This window comes from Ovis aries, chromosome 7 (assembly GCF_016772045.2).
Source record: "Ovis aries strain OAR_USU_Benz2616 breed Rambouillet chromosome 7, ARS-UI_Ramb_v3.0, whole genome shotgun sequence".
Taxonomy (NCBI): domain Eukaryota; kingdom Metazoa; phylum Chordata; class Mammalia; order Artiodactyla; family Bovidae; genus Ovis; species Ovis aries.
The window spans coordinates 47,300,172-47,328,148 of record NC_056060.1 but is presented as its reverse complement, the minus strand read 5'-3'; the positions used below and the strand labels follow the sequence as shown (position 1 = coordinate 47,328,148).

General features: G+C 41.2%; 1 protein-coding gene across 2 annotated transcripts in view; it reads right to left on the bottom strand.

Annotated features, from left to right (window-relative positions):
• The window catches only part of RORA (RAR related orphan receptor A), an 807,747-nt gene that overhangs the window by 557,318 nt on the left and 222,452 nt on the right, over window positions 1-27,977 (bottom strand). The window contains exon 1 of one of the 2 annotated variants that reach the window (XM_027971773.3): window positions 1-27,977. This exon is cut by the window's left edge and continues 172,860 nt beyond it; it is cut by the window's right edge and continues 222,452 nt beyond it. The exons of the other annotated variant lie outside the window; for it this stretch is intronic. The gene's annotated coding sequence lies outside the window, so the exon portion shown is untranslated. 2 annotated transcript variants of the gene reach the window in all.

The window sequence follows — 27,977 nt, the reverse complement described above, 5'->3', positions numbered from 1 at the left end:
CAACCGGTCCATTCTAACAGAGATCAACCCTGGGATTTCTTTGGAAGGAATGATGCTAAAGCTGAAGCTCCAGTACTTTGGCCACCTCATGCGATGAGCTGACTCATTGGAAAAGACTTTGCTGCTCGGAAGGATTGGGGGCAGGAAGAGAAGGGGATAACAGAGGATAAGATGGCTGGATGGCATCACTGACTTGATGGACGTGAGTCTGAGTGAACTCTGGGAGATGGTGATGAACAGGGAGGCCTGGCGTGCTGCGATTCTTGGGGTCGCAAAGAGTCGGACACGACTGAGCGACTGAACTGAACTGAACTGAACTGAGAATCCAATGTCCAACTATCCTGGATAATACTGTAGTGACAGCACCCCAGAACAAGAAGGGAGCTGAGTAATCTAACAGTGCAGTGGATTCTGAGCAGCTTCTTTTTTTTCTAGCAGAATTTCTTTTGAAATTAAGTCTTACTTGGACATCTGATGTAGAAAACAAATTTGAGTAATAGCTGTTTGTGGGGTAGTTACAAATCCTCACTGTTGGATGGAAAGATTCATCTTCCTGTCGCTGGGACCTTAAAACACTGCTGTGGGAGGTTTCCTGGAGTTCTTGTAAAAGTAATGGGGAGTTTCAACCGCTAAGGTCCTTCCCACCACTGGCAACCCAGACTCTTAGAGGATTCCTTCCACAATACAGAGCTGAAATCTTTCTCCTGGTAGCTCTTAATTCATGGATATTAGTTTACTTTTGAGGTCACATTTTTTGAATCCCCATTTCACAGGGGGAAATCTTCACATATTCAAAAGGAGCAGGTGCATTGTACCTTAGACATGCTCTTCCTAATAGAGCACACACCTGTCCTCACACAGGGTGTTCATGCTCAAACCACCTCGCTCCCTACCTCTCCCTGGCCCCAGCCCTACAGTGGCTTCATGTATTTGTGTAGGCTGGGGGCTCAGCTTCAAAAAGAGCCATGGAGCCTTTGACTGGTGATGTGACAAGAGGAAGAGGAAGGGATTTTGCTGCTGTATTCTTGTTTTTTTTCTGCTAGCGTCAAAGTGGAGTCCACCCTTTCTCAACAGAGGACCATGAAAACCAGCTTGTGGCCATTTAGAATTACATCAGACTCTGGGGACAAATTCTAAACAGACTTAATGTTAAAAGAAAATGAAAACAGCTGAACTTCAAGCAAAAAAAAAAAAAAAAAATCTGCTCCTCCTCAAAGGCATCCTAACAGTGAGAACTACTTTGAGGCCACAAGGAAGACTTCCTGTTCAGTAACGTTCAGTGTTTAGAGCAGAGCAACAGCTGGAAAGGCAAACTTTTTTAGCATGAATGTTTCACAGTTCGAATCACTTAACAGATGTAAAATTATAGGATATACTTAGCATTGAGGATTTTTTTTATTATTAGCTAAAGAAGATCTTTTTGGAAAATACATTTGATGTTTAATCCTTCTTGATGACGATGGCAAGAATTTTTTTAAATGTTCATTACACTAAATAAAAATGTTCATTATACTAAATTATACTTTAATCAGTTTTACAAGTGTTTTATACAGGTTTACTCAAGAGTAACATTTTAAGGCAATGAATACATAAATTTTAAGGTTGAGAAGAGACTATCCTACTAACCAGACAACTAGTAAAAGATGAGAGGGAGCAAGGCTAGAAATGCCATCAGATGCAAAGTAAATATTCAATGACAATCACACTGGTGAGAGAAGTCTGAAGACAAGAGATGTCCAGGATCAGAGGCTTAAAGGAGAACACTCAGATCAGGGGGAGGTGATGGCTGGCCACTGCCCTCTATGGAGTGTGACTGAGCAGGACCCTGTGATGCCTTCCCAAACAGGCCCCCACACCCATGTTCTCTGCTTGACTTTTGTCTATACAAACACTCTAGTCAGAGAATAGATTTAACTCAGAGAAGCGAGAAACTGCAGAAAGGAAAACAGTCAAGCAAGACAAAATAATAATACTTTGGCCATTAAACAAAGTCAAGAACATTTAGTTTTTCCTCAAGGACTATAGATAATATTTTGAGCCAAGTCCTTTGAACGGTTTTGCAGAGACAAACTCCCACCAGGTTGAAGAAGTTAACTGTTTGCTGCCCACAAGCACACAGACCTCAGACCCGTTGGAACCAGAAGGTTGATAAGGCTGACTTCCGATTACCTCACCACCAACCAATCAGAAGAATGTCCACAAGTTGATCACACCCTGCTCCTTGAATACTGTAAGACTCTTTACTACACCCTCCAGGTGGGACATAGTTTTGAGGGCATTAGCCTGCTGTTGCCCTTTTTGCCTGGCAAAGCAACAGAGCTATTGTTTTCTACTTCACCTAAAACTCTGTCTCTGCGTTTCTGTTCAGCACTGGTGTAGAGGCTGAATTTCGGGAACAGGAGGGGCAGAGGGAGAAGACAGGGTATACTGAAAGGCAGAGCTAGATGGCTAACTAGATGGAAAACATCCAGTGAGAACAGATTAGTGGAATTAGGGTGGTTTTCAGGAGAAAAGAATGGAGAGAGTAGCGTGGAAACATACACACTACCATACGTAAAACAGCCAGTGGGAATTTGCTATATGACTCGGGGAGCTCAAACCAGAGCTCTGTGACAGTGTGGAGAAGCGGGATGGTATGGGAAGGGGTGGGAGGGAGGTTCAAGAAGAAGGGGACATATGTATGCCTGTGGCTGATTAATGCTGATGTATGGCAGAAACTAGCACATTATTCTAAAGCAACTATCCTTCAATTAAAAATAATTTTTTAAAAAACAGGCTACTTGACTATCAACATTTACATGACTGATTTTTAAAGAGACTTTTGGAAAATTAAGCGAAATCAAGAGAAATTTAGATGGGCATTTGGGGAGGAAAGCCAGCCAACAGGAAAGTGGTGAGTCATGGAATTAGGAGGTCTGGCTGGCCCCATTGGTCACAAATAAGTGAGGACACTGCAGATAAACATCTTGTTCTCTACACGCCTCAGTTTCCTTATCTGTAAGGCATGAAGCTCGCAGCAAATGGTTTATAAGATCCCTACCAGTTTAAGAGAATATTTTATTTATTTAACTTGTAATCAGTTCAGTTCAGTTACTCAGTCGTAACTGAGTAACTTCTCCTTCACCTTCAATCTTTCCCAGCAGCAGGGTCTTTCCCAAGGAGTCGGTTCTTCACATCAGGTGGCCAAAGTATTGGAGTTTAGGCTTCAACATCAGTCCTTCCAATGAACATCCAGGACTGGTCTCCTTTAGGATGGACAGGTTGGATCTCCTTGAAGTCCAAGGGACTCTCAAGAGTCTTCTCCAACACCACAGTTCAAAAGCATCAATTCTTCAGCGCTCAGCTTTCTTTATAGTCCAACTCTCACATCCATACATGACTACTGGAAAAACCATAGCTCTGACTAGACGGACCTTTGTTGGTAAAGTAATGTCGCTGCTTTATAATATGCTGTCTAGGCTGGTCATAACTTTTCTTCCAAAGAGCATCTTTTAATTTCATGGCTGCAGTGATTTTGGAGCCCCCCAAAATAAATTCTCTCACTGTTTCTGCATCTATTTGCCATGAAGTGATGGGACCAGATGCCATGATCTTAGTTTTCTGAATGTTGAGTTTTAAGCCAACTTTTTCACTCTCCTCTTTCACTTTCATCAAGAGGCTCTTTAGTTCTTCTTTACTTTCTGTCATAAGGGTGATGTCATCTACATATCTGAGGTTATCGATATTTCTTCCGGCAATCTTGATTCCAGCTTGTGCTTCATCTGCCCGGCATTTTGCATGTTATACCCTGCATATAAGTTAAATAAGCAGAGTGACAATATACAGCCTTGACATATTCCTTTCCCAATTTGGAACCAGTCTGTAGTTCCAAATCCAGTTCTAACTGTTGCTTCTTGACCTGCATACAGATTTCTCAGGAGGCAGGTCTGGTGGTCTGGTATTCCCATCTCTTTAAGACTGTTCCACAGTTTGTTGTGATCCACATAGTCAAAGGCTTTGGCATAGTCAATAAAGCAGAATTAGATATTTTTCTGGAACTCTCCTGCTTTTTTGATGATCCAGCGATGTTGGCAGTTTGATCACTGGTTCCTCTGCCTTTTCTAAATCCAGCTTGAACATCTAGAAGTTCATGGTTCATGTACTGTTGAAGCCTGGCTTGGAGAATTTTGAGCATTACTTTGCTAGAGTGTGAGATGAGTGCAATTGTGCGGTAGTTTGAACATTCTTTGGCATTGCCTTTCTTTGGGACTGGAATGAAAACTGACCTTTTCCAGTCCTGTAACCACTGCTGAGTTTTCCAGATTTGTTGGTATATTGAGTACAGCACTTTCACAGCATCATCTTTCAGGATTTGAAAGAACTCAACTGCAATTCCGTCACCTCCATAGCTTTGTTCGTAGTGATGCTTCCTAAGGCCCATTTGACTTCATATTCCATGATATCTGGAGTGATCTCACCACTGTGTTTATCAGGGTCATGAAGATCTTTTTTGTACAGTTCTTCTGTGTATTCTTTCCACCTCTTCTTAATATCTTCTGCTTCTGTCAAGTCCATACCATTTCTGTCCTTTATTGTGCTCATCTTTGCATGAATGTTCCCTTGGTATCTCTAATTTTCTTGAGATCTCTAGTGATTCCCATTTTATTGTTTTCCTCTATTTCTTTGCATTGATCGCTGCAATAACTTGCAATAGTTATTTTAAAAAATGGTTTCCTACAGTTTTGAGGGTTAATTGGTATAACAGCATATATATTCACAGTGTACAATTTGATCATTATTTTTAAGAAAATTTAAGTGTAACTGCAATGTTGTGTTAGTTTCAAGCATACAAGTGATTCAATTATCCATATATATTCTTTTTCAGGTTCAGATTCAAGAGAATTGTTTAATTAAAAATAACCTAAAAATGAAAATTAAAAAACCTTGGCTCAAATAAGAAGGTTAATAAAGACTATCAAGTAGGTTGCTGACGATTCTTCATTTTGAATTTCCTTACTAAGTAACAGGTGTCTGAGCCAATAGTTTCTTGAATATCCTCCCATCATTCTGGTTCTAGGCTGCCTTTTCACTGCCCACCCATCAGTGCATCAGTCATTGCTGTGATTCAGATGATACTTTCTAATCCATGATCTGTTTGAGGAAATGATGCTTTTGAAAAATGAATTACAAATCCTTGTGGGAAAAGAATAGTGTGCAATAGAAAAGTCATTAATAACTCAACTTGGAGCTCAACTTCCCATTTGGGAACAGCAACCAGTTAATAATATGATTGCTGGCTGAATAAGGATTGGTCTTCAAGAGGCAAGAGAAAGGGGGTTTCTGTTTCTCTTTCTCCAAGAAAAAGCATTTGGAGCTGAAATTTTAGAACCCAAAGAATGACACTAGAATGTATCAGTTGTTGTCCCAGGCCAGTTTGCTTGGAATGGATTTAATCTTATGGTACCATGGGAAGATGTGTATTTATTATCTCCACATCCTAAGTGAGAGATCTAAAGTTCAGAGGTCAAGAAGTCTGTTCTAGGTCACATAAACAGACTGAGAAGTCACCCTCTCCTTAAGTATCTACCAAGTCCTTACTATGTTCTAGACATTGGGTACAGTGGGTGGTGCCACCAGGGCCTGCACCTGATAAGAGTTTTCATTCTACTAGGGGAGGGGGGGGAGGAGTGAGCAGCTGTGAACACACCAGCTAACCATAAAGATATATTCTGTAGCATAAGATATGACATAAATAAGCCCAGGGAATATGACCGAGTGTGACTGAGGGGCTACTTCTACATAGTAAAGGGAAAAACAGCTCTTTGAAGAGGTGGCATCTAATCAAGAACAGAATGACAAGAAGGACCAGCCATGAACAGATCTGGGCAAGAGTCAGATCAAATGAACAAGAGAAAAGGGCATGGGTTATATGATGGAGACAGCAACATCAAACAGAAGGTAGCCAGAAGAGGCAGCCAATGGGCAGGAGAGGCAGCTGGGAAGATGGCTGCTGATTAAGAAGGTCCTCTCTCTACTGGGCTGCTGAGGTGGGTCATCTGGTTTCACCCTTGTTTTTTAATAGAAGCAAGGGGAGGGACACAGAAGCCATATCCAAATTACAGGGGCACCTGCACCTATGAAGGAGGAGTTCGTTGTGGGAAGGCTGGGTACCACATTTTAGCATCCTGAAAGCTTAAAGCCACATTCTGCTTCATGTGCCAACTTTATCTCTCAGCTTTCATCTCCCAGGGAAAGGTGCATCAGTGTGTTGGAGTTGCAGCCTCTGATCCTATAAACCATCCCTAAGTAGCAAGGTAGGAAGGAAAAACATCCCACTGCGATCTCAGCTGTATTTCTTCCACATGGCAAGTTTCATTTTGTTTAATTTAACAATAAACTCATTATATTAACTCAATTCAATAGAAGCAGCAGGGGGATTTCTCCTAATTTAATCTTGGGCTTTGAGGAGCCTTGCTCGGTGCTAAAACAATGCCATGCAGAGAGATTAAAGGACTTGTATCAAGCTGAAAAAATACCTTAGAGTTTCTGAGCACAGCCCACCTGTAATTTAGGAACTAGTCAGCTCACTTCTTACTTTATCCAAAGCATCATCTAGTCAGAAAGCTAATCTCTGCAAGCAAATCATTCTCATGAACGATGTCACTGTAGGGTTTAAACTCTGAGAAGAGATCCTTTCATCCTTGGAGCTGATGCTCCAATTTGAAAAGTTGTTATTGGATGCACCCAGCCAGGGAATATAAATATCTTGTGCTTACCAATGTCACAAAATGGGTTTTCTGTAAGTTGCTTAAAAATACAAGGACATAACTATCTAACATCTATCATTGCATGTCCATTGTGAAAAGCTATATAGTAGGCAGCCTTTAAAAAAAGGTTGTTTCTGATGATTAACCATTATAAGAAAGAATATCTAGCCTTAAAATAAAATATTAAGGGATAGAAAAGACTATATAATCTGCTGATACTGTGATTTGAAATCTGGAGATTCCATATTCACACACACATACACAATGGCTAGAGACCAGACAATAGTTTTTGTCCCCAGATGGCAAGGAGAATTAACAAACTCATTAATTAGGATCCCGTTGGCCCTGGTATTGAATATATATGAAGGCAGGCCCACTTGAGGGTTCCATCTGGGAGATGCAACTTTTGAAATTCAAAGACAAACTAGATTTATCTTTGGTGCCTTCATATGCTAAGCGTGGTCCTACTGACCATGTGGGCTGGTGTGTATCTATGAGGCCCATGATTATTCATGGAATCAGGCAAGTTTTAAAGTTTATTTCATGTCCTTTCAATTACAAAATGCAAAACAAGGTCACCATAGGAGGTGGAGGAGAAAAGAGCCAGCTCTGAGGAAGACTTTATCCTTACCCCAGATTGCTTTTAGAAGAAAGATATGGCTGAAATGTGAGAAAAGGTATGGATAGTTTCAGTTCACTTCAGCAGTGGCTAACAAGGTCCAGCCTCTGTCCCTGCTACCAACAGAGGAGTTGGTAGGAGAAAGGCCCAGGCCTTGCTCTGGCTGAGGTTTCTCTGTCTTCCCATCTCTCTGTCTCCGGCTCTCTCTCATACAGACTCAGGCTGAAAGTCTCTCTCTCAACCTCTCAAAAGATGAGACGTCTTTTCTTGAGGTCAAAAATGAAAGTTTTTGAGGGGAGGGGGGAAAGAAACCAATATCCCAATATGGAGGAGCTGAAGCAAGAGAGAATTCTTTCACAGGTTTCAGCTCCCAGAGTGAAGGGAGCTCAGAGGAGATGAGGTTTCAACTCTGCAAAGCAAGAAAAACCCTTCTCACCCTGTCAATTTGCAAACAAAAAGATCTTTGGAGGTTTAGGAAATTTTTTTCTATTATTTAAATTCCTTGTTATGTGTTTGCTTTCTTTACTGACAGCATTTCTTGTCATGGGAAAGTGTAATTTGCTGGAAAGAAAGGCAGAGAAAGGGAAAGGGGGAGGAGGGGCAGGCAGGGTGGGAAGGGAGAGAGGCAAAGACAGAGACTAATACCAGAATTCAAACAACACAGTAAGAGGGCACGTCCTATTAAAGGATTCTTTATGCTTAAAATGGAGTCTATTCTTCCTATCTAAAAATAAGCCTGTGACCTTTTGCATTCTCCAGACCATATGTATTTTTGCAACATCCATAGTCCCAAGGCACACCAGGCAGTGTGAGAGCTGAGGGCTGTCTGGTCCAGGTCCCCGGAGCTAAGAAGTACACCTGTCAGAGAAGCAGCAGCCAGAATCAAGAGAAAGAATCCACAGAGACCTGGGGATGGGGGGTGGGGGGCGGGCACTCTGAACCCAACTTTCTCTGACAGTTATTGATTAAACCTCTTATGCATACACACCAGTTCCAGGAAAGCTGAACTTTAATTTTATGCCTCCTACAGAAATGAGATGATACAAACTTGGGAGGAAATAACAGTAAGCATCATAAGAACAAACACCGGCATGCATTCTCAGTGTCAGATTTGTTTTTTAAGTCCAAAGAAATAAAAAAGAATGTCAAGCCTCACTTATAATCAAAGATATGCAAAATAAAATATGTTACACTTTTAAAAACTTATCCAATTAGCAAAGACGAATAAGAAATACAATACCAATGTTGGTGAGAGTTTATATAAACAGACACTCTCATGTCTATTTAGAGTGGGAATATAAATTAGTGGAATTTTCTGAAGTTAAATTAGGCAACATGTTGGAAATGCCTTAAATGTGTGGATTTCAGTGTAGCAATCACACTTTTAGCAGGTAATTGCATCAGTCATATTCAGTAAGTTGTTTATCCCAGCATTGTTTAGAATAGAAAATGGTTGGAAACAATCCAAGACACCAACAGCTGATAACCAGTTAAGTCAATTATGTTACATAGGTACAACGGACATGATTAAGAGTCATACTTAGAGCAATAAGAACAAATGAAATGAAAAAACTGTTCAGGAAATGTTGCTAACCAAAGTGGGAAAAAGTCTAAAAGAAAGCTATCTACCTACCTATCTATCTATGCACCCATCCTACCAACCATCCCGCTTACTGTGTGCTAAGCATTTAGCTAAGAACAGATGCATTACCTCCTATAACACTTCCAACAATCCCATGGAGTATGTACGTACTATTATCTCCTTTTCATAGACAAAGAAACTGATAAACAGGAAAGGGAAGCTTAAACTCAAGTGGGGGCTGGTCTCAACCACACAAGCGTACTCTCTGCCATGACGATGACCATGTGTAAGTTTAGGAACATGAGTCCTTCCTTGGGGATACATCCACTCTAAACTATCCACAGTCATCTCTCAGAGGTAGGCTTCCAGATGATTTTTGATTACTGCTTTGTGAGAAACACAAGTAAGATGGTAGATGTTGCAAGAGGGCATCAGAGGGCAGACACACTGAAACCATACTCGCAGAAAACTAGTCAATCTAATCACACTAGGACCACAGCCTTGTCTAACTCAATGAAACTAAGCCATGCCCGCGGGGCAACCCAAGACGGGCGGGTCATGGTGGAGAAGTCTGACAGAATGTGGTCCTCTGGAGAAGGGAATGGCAAACCACTTCCGTATTCTTGCCTTGAGAACCCCATGAACAGTATGAAAAGGCAAAATGATAGGATACTGAAAGAGGAACTCCCCAGGTCGGTAGGTGCCCAATATGCTACTGGAAATGAGTGGAGAAATAACTCCAGAAAGAATGAAGGGATGGAGCCAAAGCAAAAACAATACCCAGCTGTGGAAGAGTTGACTCATTGGAAAAGACTCTGATGCTGGAAGGGATTAAGGGCAGGAGGAAAAGGGGACGACAGAGGATGAGATGGCTGGATGGCGTCACTGCCTCAATGGATGTGAGTCTGAGTGAACTCCGGGAGATGGTGATGGACAGGGAGGCCTGGCGTGCTGCGATTCATGGGGTCGCAAAGAGTCAGACACGACTGAGTGACTGAACTGAACTGAACTTGTGCTTTTCTGCGGTTTTCATGATTCCTACAATGAGCATGTATTTCTTTCGCAACTAGGAAAAAAATGAAATGAGCTCTCCTTCTGAGATGATATTCTGACTATAATTGTCTCACTCCTTGAGACTCAGGAAGACTCAAGAAGAGCCAGGAAATAGCAAACAGACTCTTTCCCAGATAGACTCTGGAGCCAGGCAGCCACTTACTGACCATGTGCTCTGGGCAAGGTCACTCAGCCCTCTACTATAAAGTAAGAAATAAATGTGTTCGGGCATCCCACATAATATTGGTTCAATAAACACTATTTCCTCTTTCTCTAGCCTGACTGCAACATACCAATTCTAGAAGTGGTATTCTCCAAGCTATGCCTAAAACAGTTGTCATCATCTTAGGGAAGACCACTGACTCAAAATCAAAGGGAAATATACCCTTCCTGAAAAATACCTGGTTATCAATGTCTGTTAGATTCAACTGACCTATCTTTCTCCTCCAAAATTCCAGCCTTCTGTCAATTATAGTCCTTGGTGTTTTAAAGGTTATTTCTTTCTGTTTTACAGTGGTCTTCAAACTAGGAAATGTATACAAAAGAACTGTTACAAATATCCTTCCAGGAAGAATGCGGACACACGGGTTTAAGAGAATTAACTTCCAGAATCTTTATTTCTCTAAGATTCCTTCCTCAATTTATCTGAGCTCACCTGTGTTGAGGAGTTCATTCCAGCAGACTAACCAGACCCCTTACTTCTACTTTGCGGCAGAAAGACATCACTCTCATCCATCGCAAATCTACTGTGCCACTCTGCCTGGAGCCATGAACAGCACTGGAGGGCCCTGGAAAGGACCAACTTGATACATGGGTTAAAAGTAAGCCTCCTATCATCAAGATGACTAATAAAACCAAGGTGGGTAGGGCTCTGGGTTTTTGTAAAGAAGTAGACAGCCCATGGCACCCCACTCCAGTACTCTTGCCTGGAAAATCCCATGGGTGGAGGAGCCTGGTAAGCTGCAGTCCATGGGGTCACTAATAGTCAAATATGACTGAGTGACTTCACTTAAACTTTTCACTTTCATGCATTGGAGAAGGAAATGGCAACCCACTCCAGTGTTCTTGCCTGGAGAATCCCAGGGACAGGGGAGCCTGATGGGCTGCTATCTATGGGGTCGCCGAGAGTTGGACACGACTGAAGCAACTTAGCAGCAGCAGCAGACAGCCCACTGGGCTTCCCTGATAGCTCAGTCGGTAAAGAATCCACCTACAAATCAGGAGACCCCAGTTCGATTCCTGGGTCGGTAAGTTCCCCTGGGGAAAGGATAGGTTACCCACTCCAATATTCTTGGGCTTCCCTGTTGGCTCAGACAGTAAAGAATCTGCCTGTAATGCAGGAGACTGGGGTCCAATCCCTGGGTTGGGAAGATCCCCTGGAGGAGGGCATGGCAACCCAATCCAGTATTCTGGCCTGGAGAATCCCCATGGACAGAAGAGCCTGGCAGGCTACGGTTCATGGGGTCGCAAAGAGTCAGACACAATGAGCGACTAGTGCAGCGCAGCACAGACAGCCCATTAGAGCCTAGGAGGTGAGGACTACCGACGGCTGTAACCTTCTCATAGCCAGGCCACAGGCTCAGGGTTCCCCAGCTCCATTCCTCAACCTCAGTGTCTCTCAAATCTCTCTCTCCCTCCTTCTCTGACAGATATTTATTGAATAATTATTCCCTCAAAAAAATTAGAATAAGGACCTACTTTATAGTACAGGGAACTCTATTCAATTCTCCGTAATGACTTTTATGGGAAAAGAATCTAAAAAAAAGTATGTGTGTGTTATATGTATACACATATATATACATATAACTGAGTCACTTTGCCATAGCACAGAGAGGGACACACATTGTAAGTCAACTATACTCCAATAAAAAATATTAAAAAAAAAAAAGAAAAACCCTATCCTCACAGAGCTACATTTTAGTCAAATTCCCAGTTGAAATCTGAGTTCAGAAGAGGTGTGGTTATCACAGAGATGCCTATTAATATATCGAGAAACATGTTCATTGAAAAATGAAGTCAGATTTTTTCTGACACAAAATAAATCTGACTTGGCTGGCTGATTAAATAATGAGGACAGATAATTAGGGTATATTATCTATGCATTGAATGAGTAAATCTGCAGATCCAAGGTTTGATGAATATGTATTTATAGAATGTGATAAAAAGCATTTTTTACCATAATTATATAAAAATATTGTCAGGCCAAGGTTTATTGAAATTAGCAACATTTTAAAATTACCAACAGTTTCAAAGTAGATCAAGTTAAGCAGCATATTACTAAGTGAAAGAGTAATTAAAGAATATAATTTTTAGTCATTTAATGTCACAGTAACACCATTCTAATAACATTTTGGGGTATACACTGAGAAAGTTTAATGTTTAACAAATGCTTTTTGAAGCCAGGTGCCCACTAATTCTTTGTTTTTTACAAAAATCAAACAAGACCTAACCAACTGAGAGATGACTAAATATCACTGCTGGGGATGGTTTGTTTTCGGTTGGTTTGGGCTAATTTAGGAGTTAAAGATAGAAATGATATTGGTCTCACAGAACTCCATCTGTGCCATCACATAATATGTAGACAATGTTTCTCACAACTTACATCATAAAAACCAAAACTAGGAATAGAACTGATGTTGAACCTTTTAAGCAATAAATAATATTCATCCATCTGAGCTACCAAGGAAGGCCAATATTCATCCATAGGATAAACTAATTGGAAGTAAAGCCTCATCCATCTCATTAAGAAAGACATTTTCAATAAATTTTTACTCTGTGTATTTAATAATTATCAAAATATTGAATACACTTATGTTGTTTTCATCAACTTGGCACTAAATGTCACTGCAATAATCAGTCTGGAATACCTTTAATTACTTAGAGCTTTTGATCACAGAACTTCTAAATTTAAATTTATTTTTACACATGCTTATTGCAGAGGATTATGACAGCCGTATCAATAAAAGACTTTTAAGCATAAAAATATATAACAGGATAAAATATCACAGGGGAAATATAATAGAAATACAAGTTTTCAAAAAGACGTGAAATTTTTGCCTGTTAAAGAATAGCTTATTTGCATATTTTAAAAAATGAATGATGGTGAATATTCCCTGTAAACATTATTTAGATTTCACTGAATGACTTTCACAGATGATCACACCACCTCACTGAAAACAAAGTCAATATTTATAATTATATCCTTTTCAGCTATTTAAATCTAAGATAAAGAAATGTTAATGGTAAATTTCAGATCAGTTCAGTTCAGTCACTCAGTCGTGTTCGACTCTTTGTGACCCCATAGACTGCAGCACGCCAGGCTTCCCTGTCCATCACCAACTCCCAGAGCTTACTCAAACTCATGTCCATCAAGTCAATGATGCCATCCAGCCATCTCATCCTCTGTTGTCCCCTTCTCCTCCTGCCCCCAATCCCTCCCAGCATCAGAGTCTTTTCCAGTGAGTCAACTCTTCTCATGAGGTGGCCAAAGTACTGGAGTTTCAGCTTTAGCATCATTCCTTCCAAAGAAATCCCAGGGCTGATCTCCTTCAGAATGGATTGGTTGGATCTCCTTGCAGTCCAAGGGACTCTCAGGAGTCTTCTCCAACACCACAGTTCAAAAGCATCAATTCTTCAGTGCTCAGCTTTCTTTATAGTCCAACTCTCACATCCATACATGACTACTGGAAAAACCATAGCTTTGACTATGGACCTTTGTTGGTAAAGTAATGTCTCTGCTTTTTAATATGCTGTCTAGGTTGGTCATAGCTTTTCTTCCAAGGAGCAAACGTCTTTTAATTCCATGGCTGCAGTTACCATCTGCAGGGCTTTTTGAAGCCCCCCAAAATAAAGTCTGTCACTGTTTCCCCATCTATTTGCCATGAAGTGATGGGACCTGATGCCAGACATTTTCTGAATGTTGAGTTTTAAGCCAACTTTTTCACTCCCCTCTTTCACTTTCATCAAGAGGCTCTTTCGTTCTTCTTCACTTTATGCCATAAGGATGGTCTTCTCTATATCTGAGGTTATTTATATTTCTCCTGCAATCTTGATTCCAGCTTGTGCTTCATCCAGCCTGGGATTTCACATGTTGTATTATGCAAAAAAGTTAAATAAGCAGGGTGACAATATACAGCCTTGACGTACTCCTTCCCAATTTGGAACCAGTCTGTTGTTCCAAGTCCAGTTCTAACTGTTGCTTCTTGACCTGCGTACAGATTTCTCAGGAGACAGGTCAGGTGGTCTGGTATTCCATCTCTTTAAGACTGTTTCACAGTTTGTTGTGATCCACACAGTCAAAGGCTTTGGCATAGTCAATAAAGCAGAAATAGATGTTTTTCTGGAACTCTCTTGCTTTTTCGATGATCCAGTGCATGTTGGCAATTTGATCTCTGGTTCCTCTGCCATTTCTAAATCCATCTTGAACACCTGGAAGTTCACGGTTCATGTACTGTTGAAGCCTGGCTTGGAAGTTTGAGCATTACTTTGTTAGCGTGTGAGATGAGTGCAATTGTACAGTAGTTTGAGCATTCTTTGGCATTGCTTTTCTTTGGGACTGGAATGAAAACTGACCTTTTCCAGTCCTGTGGCTGCTGCTGAGTTTTCCAAATTTGCTGGACTATATAGTGCAGCACTTTCACAGATTCATCTTCTAGGATTTGAAATAGCTCAACTGGAATTCCATCACCTCCACTAGCTTTGTTCACAGTGATGTGCTTCCTAAGGCCCACTTGACTTCACATTCCAGCATGTTTGGCTCTAGGTGAGTGATCACCCATTGTGTTATCTGAGTCATGAAGATCTTTTTTGTGTTGTTCTTCTGTGTATTCTTGCCACCTCTTCTTAATATCTTCTGCTTCTGTTAGGTCCATACCATTTCTGTCCTTTATTGTGCCCATATTTGCATGAAATGTTCGCTTGGTATCTCTAATTTTCTTGAAGCCATCTCTAGTCTTTCCCATTCTATCATTTTCCTCTATTTCTTTGCATTGATCACTGAGGAAGGCTTTCTTATCTCTCTTTGCTGTTCTCTGGAACTCTGCATTCAAATCAGTATATCTTTCTTTTTCTCCTTTGCCTTTAGTTTCTCTTCTTTTCTCAGCTATTTGTAAGTTTCAAAATTCTTTATTAGGGGGTAAATGACTGAAAAAGAAGTGAAATTCAATCTACTTCATTTTATGGCTACCCTTTTTCCTCTATGAAACCCAAGAGAATGACATTCATTTTATTGGGTTTTAGGGGCTAAAGAAAACATTCGATTTAGTCCTCTCAAGAGATCTGGCCTTACCCCCTCTGCTGCCACAGGCCAGATGTTGATTGGCTCGCCCATGAAGCAGGTGTTTAGAGTACATAAACAAGCATGGGGCAGCTCTGAGGCCAAGGCTGACATCTAATACTGGGGAGCTCCCTGATCGTGGAATAAATCTGATTCATAGAATGAAAGTTTCCCACCTGTGACTTAAAGTAATAGTCAAGTAATTAGTATTTATCATTTTGGGGAATGGAAAAAATCCTATGGAAAAAAATCAGCATGTAGATAGAATTCTCTTTTCTTCATACGCTTTATCCTTGACTTTGTTAGGCAAAAATTCCACAAAAGCATACTACGCTATTTAGGAAGTTGCATGCATGCACCTACCCTCGAGAAGACGTGGAGATAAACGACATAGAACATTTAGCGGGATGCACACATGGCCTTTCCTACTCTCTGCCCACTCTGACTAGGGGCAACTTCTGCAACAGGGAATTCCTCACTCAACACAACTAAATAGACGGGGGTGTGAGAGAGTCAGGTCCTATTTCTCTCCATCTTAGCCTCTCGGAGTCTTGGTTTTCCTATCTTTAAATTGGAGTTCAAAAGGACACCTGTCTACTGCTGTGCATAACTGCTCCGAATGGCAAATGAGAGTGCAATCCAAAAGAATAGCATACACCATGACTGATTCATCACTTTGAGTCTTAAATGCTTTTCTATGCCAACAGTTTTGGAAGAACAACCTTAACTCAGTATTCTCCATTCTCTTCTCTGTCCTGCTATCACCTCATTCTCTATAAAGCAGTCCATCAGGATGGAAGGATGGATACAGAGAGGTGCTGCTGATGTCATAAGCAGAGACCAAAAATTTACTATAGGGAAAAATCAGACCACAATGACAGGCTAAAGCTTGAAGCCCTCATTTCACTACAATGAAAGACACAGCCACAACATGAGCACAGTCCTCTTCTTAAACAGGCATGGTTTGTGTAAATGGATACATCGTGATAAAAGACATTCTACCTTGATTCATCCTTATGACACAGAAAAGTAAACCTGGCAAATGAATTTTCACTTTTCAGGTCAAGACTAAACACTGATTTCAAGTCAGATGGATTGTCTTAATAAAACTGTTAACAACGACGAGAAACAGAAACATCTGATTTCAATCCTACCAATCTTCAACTGCAATCCAGGAGCCAAGATCACTTAACACTTTCTTTACTTGATTTCTATACATAATGCCAAAGCTCTCTCTTGAGGTAAACACTGTAAAGTCCTGACATTATTAACTCAGACAATTGGCACATAAAGGTATCCTGATCCGTTAATTTGGTATTTGACATTCAAAGTTTTGGACATGGACTTCAACACTGACAGTCTAGTATTTATTAGTAGGAAATAAAGACAAAAACGTAACTGAAGATCTGGCCACAGCTTGAAAAAAAATCAGGGTTTAAACTTCTCTGAACATGAAAATGAAAAACACAACTAATAAACAGTTGTGTCGCCTTTTAGTCTTTGCCCCCAACTGAACTGCTTCATTTTTAACATATGTTTAACTGCTATTTTTTATTAAACTCATATTTAGCCAGAGAGGAACAAGCTTACCACATATGCTTTGGGTTATATACTAACTATTCCGTGTCAGATGGTGAGTTAAAATGAAAAGACACTGGGAGAGAAGAATTAAATTTATATCTAGCTTATGAAAATCCCTAGCTTTGGGGAGAAAAAGCCTATGGTTGAAAGAATTTCGGATCACTTCTACAGAGAATTTTTTAAGGCACACCACAGCCTGTAAGCATCAACGCGGGAGACCTGGGTTCAGTCCCTCAGTTGGAAAGATCTCCTGGAGAAGGAAGTGGCAACCCACTCCAGTATTCTTGCCTGGAGAATCCCATGGACAGAGAAGCCTGGTAGGCTACAGTCCATGGGGTCGCAAAGAGTCAGACACGACTGAGCGAATCTAATCCTATCATGGAGGGGTTCTGTTTTGAGTACAGTCATCTTGAGCCCCATTGAAAAGGTTCTTGAAGCACTGAAATTGTCCCCTAAGTGTTCATCTATAAGCTGTTTCACATTCTAGGCCATATTCCTGGCTGGTAAGGTCCTGGTGAAAACTAGTGACCTGGTAATACTAGGACCCAGTTGCACATGGCTGCTGTGTAACGCATAGCAAACAAAAAGAACGATCCATGACTTTTCAGAGCTGGGAAATTAGGACTGCTGACTGGGAGCAATGAAATGAATTGACTCCTTGAGATGTTTACATTATGAGCCTGGTTCTTCAGTTCTGATTTGCTATTATTTCAAGACTCTGACTTAGTTTCATTCATCTTCTTGATTAAGCCAAGCACCTCCACCCCATCACATCACTTCAACACTCTAAGGCTTGTATGATGATTCCCACGTGAAGGAAAAGGAGTCTGATGAAGGTCAAGAGACAAGTCAAAGGTCATGCAGACAAGGAAGGGTCAGATCTGGGAATCGGAAACAGACCTTCTGATTTCCAAATATGGCATTCTTCCTCTTGCCTCATTCCACTGCATACATACCTAGCTTCTTAGCCTTTCTTTTCTCTCTCCATTTCCTATTTCCTTCCCTGTCTTCTCACCATTCAGAGCTTTATCTCTTCCTTTATTAGCATCTATCATCTCATTATTCAATCTGTTTCTCTCACTTTGTACAGGTATTAAAGTTGCAGGATCCTAAGAGAAGGATGGAAATTTGAAAAGACATGCTAATAATAATGACATTCCAAAACTAAGGATGTCAAGACTAAGAAAATAATAAGACATTTTGCATTTGTTGTTTATTTTTAAATGTATAAATCTTTTCTATGTTGTGTGCTAGACGCGTGGTGTCAAATAGAAACTCCAATCTAAAGAGGAAACTGAAGTGACATTCCCTTCTATTTTCTCAAGGGAGATATTGGGAAAATACTCTTACTGAAAGTGTATTGGTGAAAGCTGTCCCATACACACCCCCCAAAAAGGTTTTAAAGAAGAATTAGCAACCTGACACTTATAAAGTAGATTGAATTACTCCAGCCAGTGCTGGGTACCTTGCATTTACCCAGGTCACTTGAGCTATTCTGATTTATGAGGGTTTAACCCCGAGCAGGGGAGGTTTAACCAAGCCTGCTACAAGTGCCCACTTTAGGATTCTTTCAGCAAACAAGAGGAAACATTCTTAAGCTAGCGTTCATGACTTGCCAGGAATGATGCATTAACTCCCAGAGAATATGCCCTCCATTTTCTCCACAGTTTACCTCAATTTATATCTCTATCAAAGCTACAGAAAGGCTGAAAGATGACCTCATCCAGCCAACTGCATGGAAATAACAGGTAGGCAGTCCAAGCTTCTCAGTGGTGTAAAGCCACTGATTCCCCACTAGGTTATTATAGAAAACTTGGCTGTAATATGATACCTCCACCATACTTATTGTGAGCTCTGGGCCTCAGCTTCCCTGCCTCTAAAATGGACATAAGATAGTATCTATGTCACAGAACGGTTTGGAGGATTAAATGAATTCATTCAAGCACAGCCCTAAGAACATGCACTGGAAGACGGCATTAAGTATCCCATGCCTTAGCAGATATTAATGCCTTCTCCATACATTCCTACAGGATACCCACATTGGTATAAGCATCTCTCTTTTTTAAAAAATTATTTATTTATTTGGGTATTTATTTATTTAATTGGGTCCAGTTGTGCCATGCAGGATCTTCATTGAGTCATGTGGATCTTTTATTACAGCACACAGACTCTCTCTAGTTATGGAGCTGGGGCTCAGTAGTTGCGGGGCACTCGCTTAGTAGCTCAGCGGCATGTGGGACCTCAGCTCCCTAACCAGGGCTCAAATCCATGTCCCCTGCATTGCAAGGCAGATTCGTAACCCCAGAACCATCAGGGAAGTTCCAGGATAAGAATTTCTGTTGACAATCTTCCTCCCCACCCTGAATCTCAGTACTAAAATACCAACTTGTCCTGCTGCCTTTTTCTCTCTCATTCCTCCCCTTAACTAGCTAAGATTCAGTGCCAACGTGATAACCAGACAAAGGAATTTGTAAGCCACCTAATGTATTTTCTCTCACAGATACAGGAATGCTATAATTCAAATGAAATTTACATGTCTCAGGAAGATCCTTAAGGAAATACTTTAGCGGAAATTTCAGGTAAAGCCAGAAAATGTTTTTTGATGAGATACTGCTTCTCAAGAACTCAGCAAAAACTCTTTCACTATACCAGGTAGTCACCTAACATCCTGATGCTGCTGCTGCTGCTGCTAAGAAGCTTCAGTCGTGTCCGACTCTGTGCAACCCCAGAGATGGCAGCCCACCAGGCTCCCCCATCCCTGGGATTCTCCAAGCAAGAACACTGGCATGGGGTGCCACTTCCTTCTCCAATGCATGAAAGTAAAAAGTGAAAGTGAAGTCGCTCAGTAATGTCTAGCTCCTAGCGACCAGCCTACCAGGCTCCTCTGTCCATAGGATTTGCCAGGCAAGAGTACTGGAGTGGGCTGCCATTGCCCTCTCCGAACATCCTGATGAGTTGACTCCAAATGTGAATCGCCATCATAAGCAAACAGTATCTCAGGATGACAAACCTCTCTGAAATCTTGCTGGGGTCATGTCTTCAGTGTAGAGCACTGGGTACCAAACTATGAGCCAAGGAAACAAATTGTTTACTCACTGAATTGTGTTAGACAAGTCATTTGCAGGCCTCAATGTCCTCATTTGTATCATGGGAACAATAATACATCCCCGTGATACAGGGAACTATGTAGCCTGAGAGCCAAATCTGCTCTGCCACCTCTTTTTATAAATAAAGTTTTATTGGCTCACAGTGATGACCATTTGTTTAGGAACTGCCTACGGCTATTTCCCTGGGCTATTACAGCAGAGGTGACAAGCTGTGACAGAGATCACATGGTCTGCAAAGCCAAACATATTTAACCATCTGACCTTTCTTACAGAAAAAGTATGCCGACTCCTGCTCTGGAAGACTGCTGTGAGAAACCAATAAAATGACTGCTCTGGAAGTGCTTTGTAAACTGTGATATTTATGTAAAATGTAAATCTTTATTACTGCCTTTTCAGTGTTTATAGGCAATTACTGTGCCACTCATCCCGTGGCTGCATTCTTCCAAGCTAAGCAGTCCCAGGCACCTCCAGTCTTTTCCTATTAGGTCAAGTTTAAATTTCTTTCACTGCCTTTGTTCCTGGGTGGGGTATTTTTGGACTTGCTCCAGTTTCCCCTGCTCATTTTTCTTATAAATTTTAATTAATGTATAGTATACTGGAAAGGTTATTATCTGGTTCTCAAGTGAAATTCAAGTTAATACAGCCAAGAACTGGGTTGGCTTTTTAAATAACAGCTCTGTAATGAAGCGCTCTTGGTCAAGTAGAAAGAGCACAGTTCAAAACCAGTTAAGTCATTCACGAACTGTGAACACTTCAGCAAATGATTTAACCTCTCTCAACCTTAGCTTCCACAGCTAGAAAAGGAGAGAACAAAATTATATGGGGCTTGGAGATTTATTGCAGAGATAGTGTATTTGTAAATAAAACTGACTTATGAAGAATGCCTGGCACATAGTAGGTTCCAGGACAAGACGATGAACGTCTTCGACACATCCCTGACCTCTCTGCAACAGCAGCACTCACACAATTTTAAATTTGTGAGTCCATTTATTGGACATAAGAATCCTGCCTTACATTTGTTCCTATTGAACTTCAACTTGCTTTTGATTTATTGAGGTCACTCTGACTTCTCTTTCTGTCTTCTGAGGAGTTAGAATGTATGCCTTGGAATTTGTGTTCTGTGAACCTTATTTCCAAAGGATGAAAGAACAAGAGAAAACACAGGTTAACTAGGGTTATAAAGCTAGCTGTCTAAGGCAAAAGTTAAGTGCAGATTTGGTACAATTATTCAAAACCCAATATGACAAAACAGTTTGGCTGTAACTATCAGAGCCTTGAGAAATAAAACATGTTTTCCTCTCAATTTTTCACTTCACACTGCTAACACAGACCAGACCAAAGGGGCAGAAGGACATGTGGGTGGCCAAAATGAGCAGTAGGATTGGGGGGAGAAATGAATGGGAAACATGTGACTTTTCTCTCCAGAAAGCTCCCACCAGTTTTTAAATGCTGCTGCCTTTCTAAGGTTTGTTTTGGGATTGTTTTAATCTGAGACATTTTATCTACTAAAACCTTAATTTTTCTGCTCCATTTTCTGCATTTTCCTCCAGCATCTTTGATTCCTAGCATTTACAACCAGCACCAGATCTCTCCCATTAGCCTGGAGCTTGTTAAACTACCGCAAAATAAGATATAAGCACCTCATTAATTACCATCATCAAGAGAATTAGTGAGCCTATCGATAAATATTAAAGTTGCAAATTCTATCTCTGAAGAATGTACTTACCATGCCCAGGTACTGGATGCCTCACCGCCTGAGACAGATCTCAATCACAGAAGACAAGGAAAGCCCTGGCAGCAGATTCTATTTTAATCCGAGGATTTGAGGAGGGGGACTTGCCTGCCAACTGAGGATTAGTTGTGGTGGGTTTTTTTTTTTTTTTCCCTCTCAGAGTTTTGCGACTTTGAAAACCAGCTAAAAACGCCTATGAAAATGCCTAAATCAGCATTGTGGGAATCATTTTGAAGGTGTTGACAAAGCTGCTCCTATAAAGTGATATTAATGCAAAAAATTTTAAGAAACATTAATTTTGTTGGAATGCACAGAAAAACGTTTGGAAGGAAGTCTTTTTGCTCAAGTGCAACTTCTAATTTTCTAATAACAACAATAATGATTATGCTGGTTAACACTGATTGAATAGTTATTAAGTACAAGGCACATGTGTGAGAACTTCACCTGCTCATCTGTCGCCCCCACAGCTCCAAGAGGCCCGTTCTATCATTATTCACATTTTACTCATCAGAAAACTGAAGCTTAAAGAGGTTGACAGACTTGCTGCAGATCACAAACAGCAGTTTTTTTAAATCAGCCACATACATGGGAAGATACTATCCAATTCTGAGAATATGTTCCAAATGATACAAAATAATTATACACTTGTAACAGAGCCATTAGAAGAGGAAATGGCAACCCACTCTAGTATTCTTGCCTAGGAAATCCCACCGACAGAGGATCTTGGTGGACTGCAGTCCATGGGGTCACAGAGTTGGACCCGCATGAACAACTGTACAATAGCAACAGAGTCATTGCAGTCTTAGGCTGCATTATTTGAATTAAAGAGCCCAGGACAAAGGAGGCGATGTTCTGCCTAACTCCTAAGACCTCAGCATCCATCTGGGTATCTGTGTTCAGGAGTGTGAACACAGTTATTAAATGCATGGGATATGGATAAACTATGGGCAGAGGGGCTGAGATAATGAGACTTGAGTCACGACACCTGAGAAATGACTGCAGGAACTAGCAGTGAGTTGCTTGGACAAAGAACAGGACTGGACTTAGTGAGAGATCACAGACAAGGTAGTAAGTAAGAGCACTGATCTGGTTTTAAGTCTCACCTCTCTCTCTCTCTCATTATCAGCATAATGTGAAGTACATTATTTAAGCTCTCTAGATCTCAGTGTTCTCATCTCTTAAGATGACACTATCATGGCACTTTAACTCAGAGGGTTCTGGAGAAAATCAGATGTGATATTGTGTTGACCAAAAAGTTCATTTGGATATTTCTATAACAATTTTATGAAAGTGGAAAGGGTTAGTCGCTCAGTCATGTCTGACTCTTTGCGACCCCCTGGACTATAGCTAGCCAGACTTCTCTGTCCATGGAATTCTCCAGGCAAGAATACTGGAGTGGCTTGCTATTCCCTTCTCCAGGGAATCTTCCCCACCCAGGGATCAAACCCAGGTCTCCCTCATTGCAGGCAGATTCTTTACCATCTGAACCACCAAGAAGGCCCTATGTTATGGAAAAACCCAAACAAACTTTCTGGCCAACCCAATAATATAAGAAATATATACACAATCTCCAAAATCACTGCAGGAAACTGGTTCCCAGGGTGAATAGGTGACATGTCAACAAAGGCTTCCATGGTCCCAAAGATTTGGGAAATATCAGCTTAAGGAATATTCAGCAAGATTTTTACTCTAGGCATTGTGGCTCTCCAAGAAGTGGTAAAAGCAGGTAACAATTCTCAGACATGTTTGGCTAGAACCATTTTTTAAGAACCTTCCCTGGAAAGTGTGTGTTCTGCAGGGCAAGCTCTGGGTCCCCTCTCTACAGAAGAGCCTACACATCAGAAGCTATGCACATCATCATTTGATGTTGATAAACCACACTCCAGAAAGTCTGCCCAGAGGCTTTGGGACCTATAAGAGGGAAAGAAGGGCTCAGTATGACATATTCGGGAGGTGCACCACTGGGCTGGTTGAAACATAGGAAATGTGCCTGGTACCCCAGGACATAAGTCAAGAAGCAGCTCATTCTGAAGAAACTGGCAGAGCAGTCCCCTGGTAAAAGATATTTTTTTAAAGTAAAATGGCCCAGATAAACCTGAGATTCATTAAGTGAGGCCTGAAAATAAGGTTGCCCCATATAGACTCCTCCAAACATATATGAATGAAAAAAGAAATGAATGAACACTTTTATTTCAAGGTTATCCCCTCTCTTTTAAAGCATATAAAAAAATCATGCCATTATTATTACCATTGATAAAATTATATATAGCAACAAAAAGAGTAACAGTGGAGCCTTTCTTTTCCTATTTGAGTAGATCACATACATTGGATCCTTTTGATTCCCATGTCCTTATTTGCTGGCTTAACCTCAAGGGCTCTGTTGGAATGTGTTACACACAAACAAGTTCCAAATAAGAGAGATGTGACAGAATCCAGGACAGGCTTTGGGTAGACATGGATTTTCACATGCTTATTTTCACATGCTTATTCAAAATATTTGCTGTCAACGGTACTTGGTTAAAGTGATTGTTACATACAGCATGGCTAACTTTTTAATGTAAATGAAATGCAAATATATGCAATGTTATCTTTAATGCAGATGTAGCAGAAAGTATTAAGATATGCTGAGAGCCTAATTAGGTCCTACATCAAAAACTATATATAAACTTGACTCCAATATCTCAAGAACACAAATTGAATCTAGAAATCCCAGTTTGCAAGCTTAAAAAAAAGATGTACATATATATTTTAAACCACAATTCTTTTTCTTCTCCCTTTTCTAAGACTGAGCACTTAAAAGGATGATCTTGGACAGACATTTCAGCTTGGGAGAGGGGGTGTGGAGTGGGTGGGAAAGGAATGACTTTCTAGCAAAAACCAGGAAGCAGAAAATCAATAGCAACACCCTCCCCCCCAAAAAAGCAAAACAAAGCTGTCTGTGCTTTCCGTCTTCGTATTAAAAATGATGACTTGCCAGAAAAGCATATTTTTGCATTTATTTCCATTTCTAACCTTCCTAGAGACAAACACGTGTGCATTCCTTCCTAATTGCTGGTACAGTAAAACCTTATGAATTCCAGCTCTGCTTATTCTCTGTGTTCCGCATTCGGATTGGGGTGGGGCAGGAGCTGACCTTTTACCTATGGGGTAAGCGGGTTGGTAAAAGAAATAAACATTGTACTGAAGCGCACATATTCCATTCTGGAGGGAATAAGCCTTTCTCCAGCCTCTACAAAAGGAAAAGTGGTTAAACTATTCAACTTCCTTTTCTATTCATTACAATGGATTCCCTCCCCCTAAAACTCTCCTCTATAATACTTTGTGAACCCCTTATAATTCTCAGTGCATAGTAGGATAGTGATAAGATTGAACCTGTTTATATTTGTCTCTAAATCCAAGCTGCTCACAAACTCAGAGGGGTCCCATCTTCTGATTCCTCAGCCATGTCGAGTGGGGTTACAGTCACAGCTTCCTGGGGCCTCTGATGCATTCTGACTGCAACTTGTACTATGTATTCCGATGGCTCAGGGGCCACATAGCATCTGAGAGCTTAGTCTCTCTTTTAAGGGACTTTTCTCTTCCCACTGACTTCCAGGATTGCTTTAGGAATTGAAAGAGGGGAAAAGAGATGCTAAAAGAGTTTGAAAATGAATTGAAAGTACCTCATAAATATAATATGTCACAGGGCTCCAAACTGTGAACGGACTTGTGTGTAGTGAAGAAAACATATACCATATATTATTTGCATACACGTATAAGTATTTTCATCCATGAGTATTTATTGATCCCCACGCATGTATATACTAAGCTCTATCACGCCTAGGTGTGTCTACAGGTACACATGTATATGCATATACATGCCCATGAGCAAATACAGATGCATAGGTAAATATATTAACCTTACAGATGTTTATAAGACATATGAATATATATGTGATGCACTAACGCAGATCTACTCACACACTTACTGCTCATTGGTACATATATGTGCCTGTATGTGCCAATTCACACATCACATGTGCATGTATCTGAGCTGATTAACCTGTGCCCTTGGCATCAGAGGGACCTGAAATGGCTCAGGACTGAATCTAGACCTCTGTGCCCAGACTGAAGGGCTTAAAGCAAGCAGAGCTTATCCTGCTCTATTCCCCTCTGAGTTTTCTTCCATCTTATCTAATACACCCTCTGAAAGGAAAGATCTTTTTTAGTTCTGCTAAGATCCCCAAATGCTCTTAACATCTCCAAAGCTCTCTAATACAAAAGGACCCAGTTGCTGCGAGGCACAAGAATTGCACTGGCTTCATAGCTCCACGGAACATGCCCAGCGGAATACATTACACACCGCTCGCTCCAGCACGGCTCTTCTGAAATTGATATTGCCGGCATCACTCGCCCCAAATTTCTAACATTGTCATGATAACCCCATTTGTTCTCAGGCTGTGCTTCTCACATTTTAAAGGAACAGAAACTTCCCCATGTCTGTCCTTCATCATGCCCTTTCTTTAAAGAGGAAAAACATCTTCCCCTGGGTTCCTCCTCCATTTGGTGGACTAATTCCCAGTTGCTTTTGTCACTCAGTTATCAAGTAAGTAGTAAACATTACTGTCCTAACAATCTGCGAGATTTTAAGAGAAAAGATCAGAGACTAGTGGAAGATTCAGTCTTTGGCTGAATGGTTTGGTTCAAATGACAACCGCTATGGATGCTCAGAAGACACAGAGGCCGTTCTGGAATGAGCCATGGGGAGGAGCGGAAAACTGAGTGATCCCGGTGTCCCACCCCTCCCCCATGAAGCAAGATGCATTCATGCTCTTCACTCTGATGATGAGCTACTTTCTTCAGGAGGTTCCCAAAGGCGTCCTCTCCGGCAGCTTGTCAATCACCTTGTGCCTTCAGCCCCTCCTCCCACTTCCATAGCACAGCACCCTCCAGGGTCCTCTCTCACTTCTCAAACATCTTCTGATTCCTGCTTGGTTCCAAGTACACACCCGTGGCCAACTTCCTGACCTGTGACCTCTCCTCCTTCCCCTACATCCTTCACCATCTCTCTGATGGCTTTAACCATCAAATTGCTGCTGCTGCTGCTAAGTCGCTTCAGTCGTGTCCGACTCTGTGCGACCCCATAGACAGCAGCCCACCAGGCTCCCCCATCCCTGGGATTCTCCAGGCAAGAACACTAGAGTGGGTTGCCACTTAGAGGAATGGCTAAATTCTCTCAGGAGTTCCCTATGCACATTTCCAGGCATCAGCTGATCACCACCACAGAATGTCCTTCTGTGAAGAGTCTGTGAAATCAGCTCTGAATGTTGCCTCTTCCTTCCAGATCCCTTCAGGGCTACCACTCCCTGAGATGTGTGAGTGCGAAATGCCTCACAAAGCCTTTATGGTTTTCTACTCTTTCGGCTCCCGCATTAGGTCAGCTTGCAAGTATCACCTCCGTGGATCTCCTCTCATGTGTCACTTACAATCCATCCTCTCTCCCACCATTCACATTCAGACCTTCCCACCTGAGGCCACGATGAAAGAGCCCTCTGACTCAGAAGTGAGCCCCATACCAGTGGGTAGCGCACAAGCCCTGGACAAAGATGAACCGGACCCTCATTCCAAGTTGCTGCCTCTTCATGATCCGGCTTCGGATACTGTCTCCATGCCATTCAGTCTCTATTCTTCCATCTCTAAAACAGGAACCAGGCGCTTTTCTTTTGACTTACAGAAAATAATGATGCCTGCCTGCTGTACCACCACCAAGGTCTCCCTCCTCCAAGTAAGGTGTTTCCCAAAGCTTCACCCTTAGAGATTCTGATTCACAATGTCAACAAAAGCCCCCTCAATTTGCATTTTGAAAAGTTTCTCAGGGCATCTTGGTGCACAATTTGATTTTGGAGACTCTGTTCTAATCCATCATAGACTATGGAGTCAGAATTACCTTCCTAAAGCATAACTCAAGTCACATTATTCTCAAGCGAAAGAAACCTTCAAGTGCTCTGTAATTTTCTGAGGACATTTTTGTACCCCTCCCCATCTTCTCTACCTACCCAGTGGTAACTGATTCTTGCTACAAATTAGGGTTTTTCTTGGTCACTATCCATCATGATGAACTTAGTTGTAAGTATAAAAATCCAATTGACAGTGACCTAAACAAATTAGCATTTATTTTTGTTTTCCACTTGATGAAGTCTTGATACAGAAAGCTTTATACTTTGTCAGAGGTTCCACAATGTCAGGGCTCCAAGCCATAGACAGTAATTCCCTTGGTCTTTCTCTCACGGAGAAGAAATGACA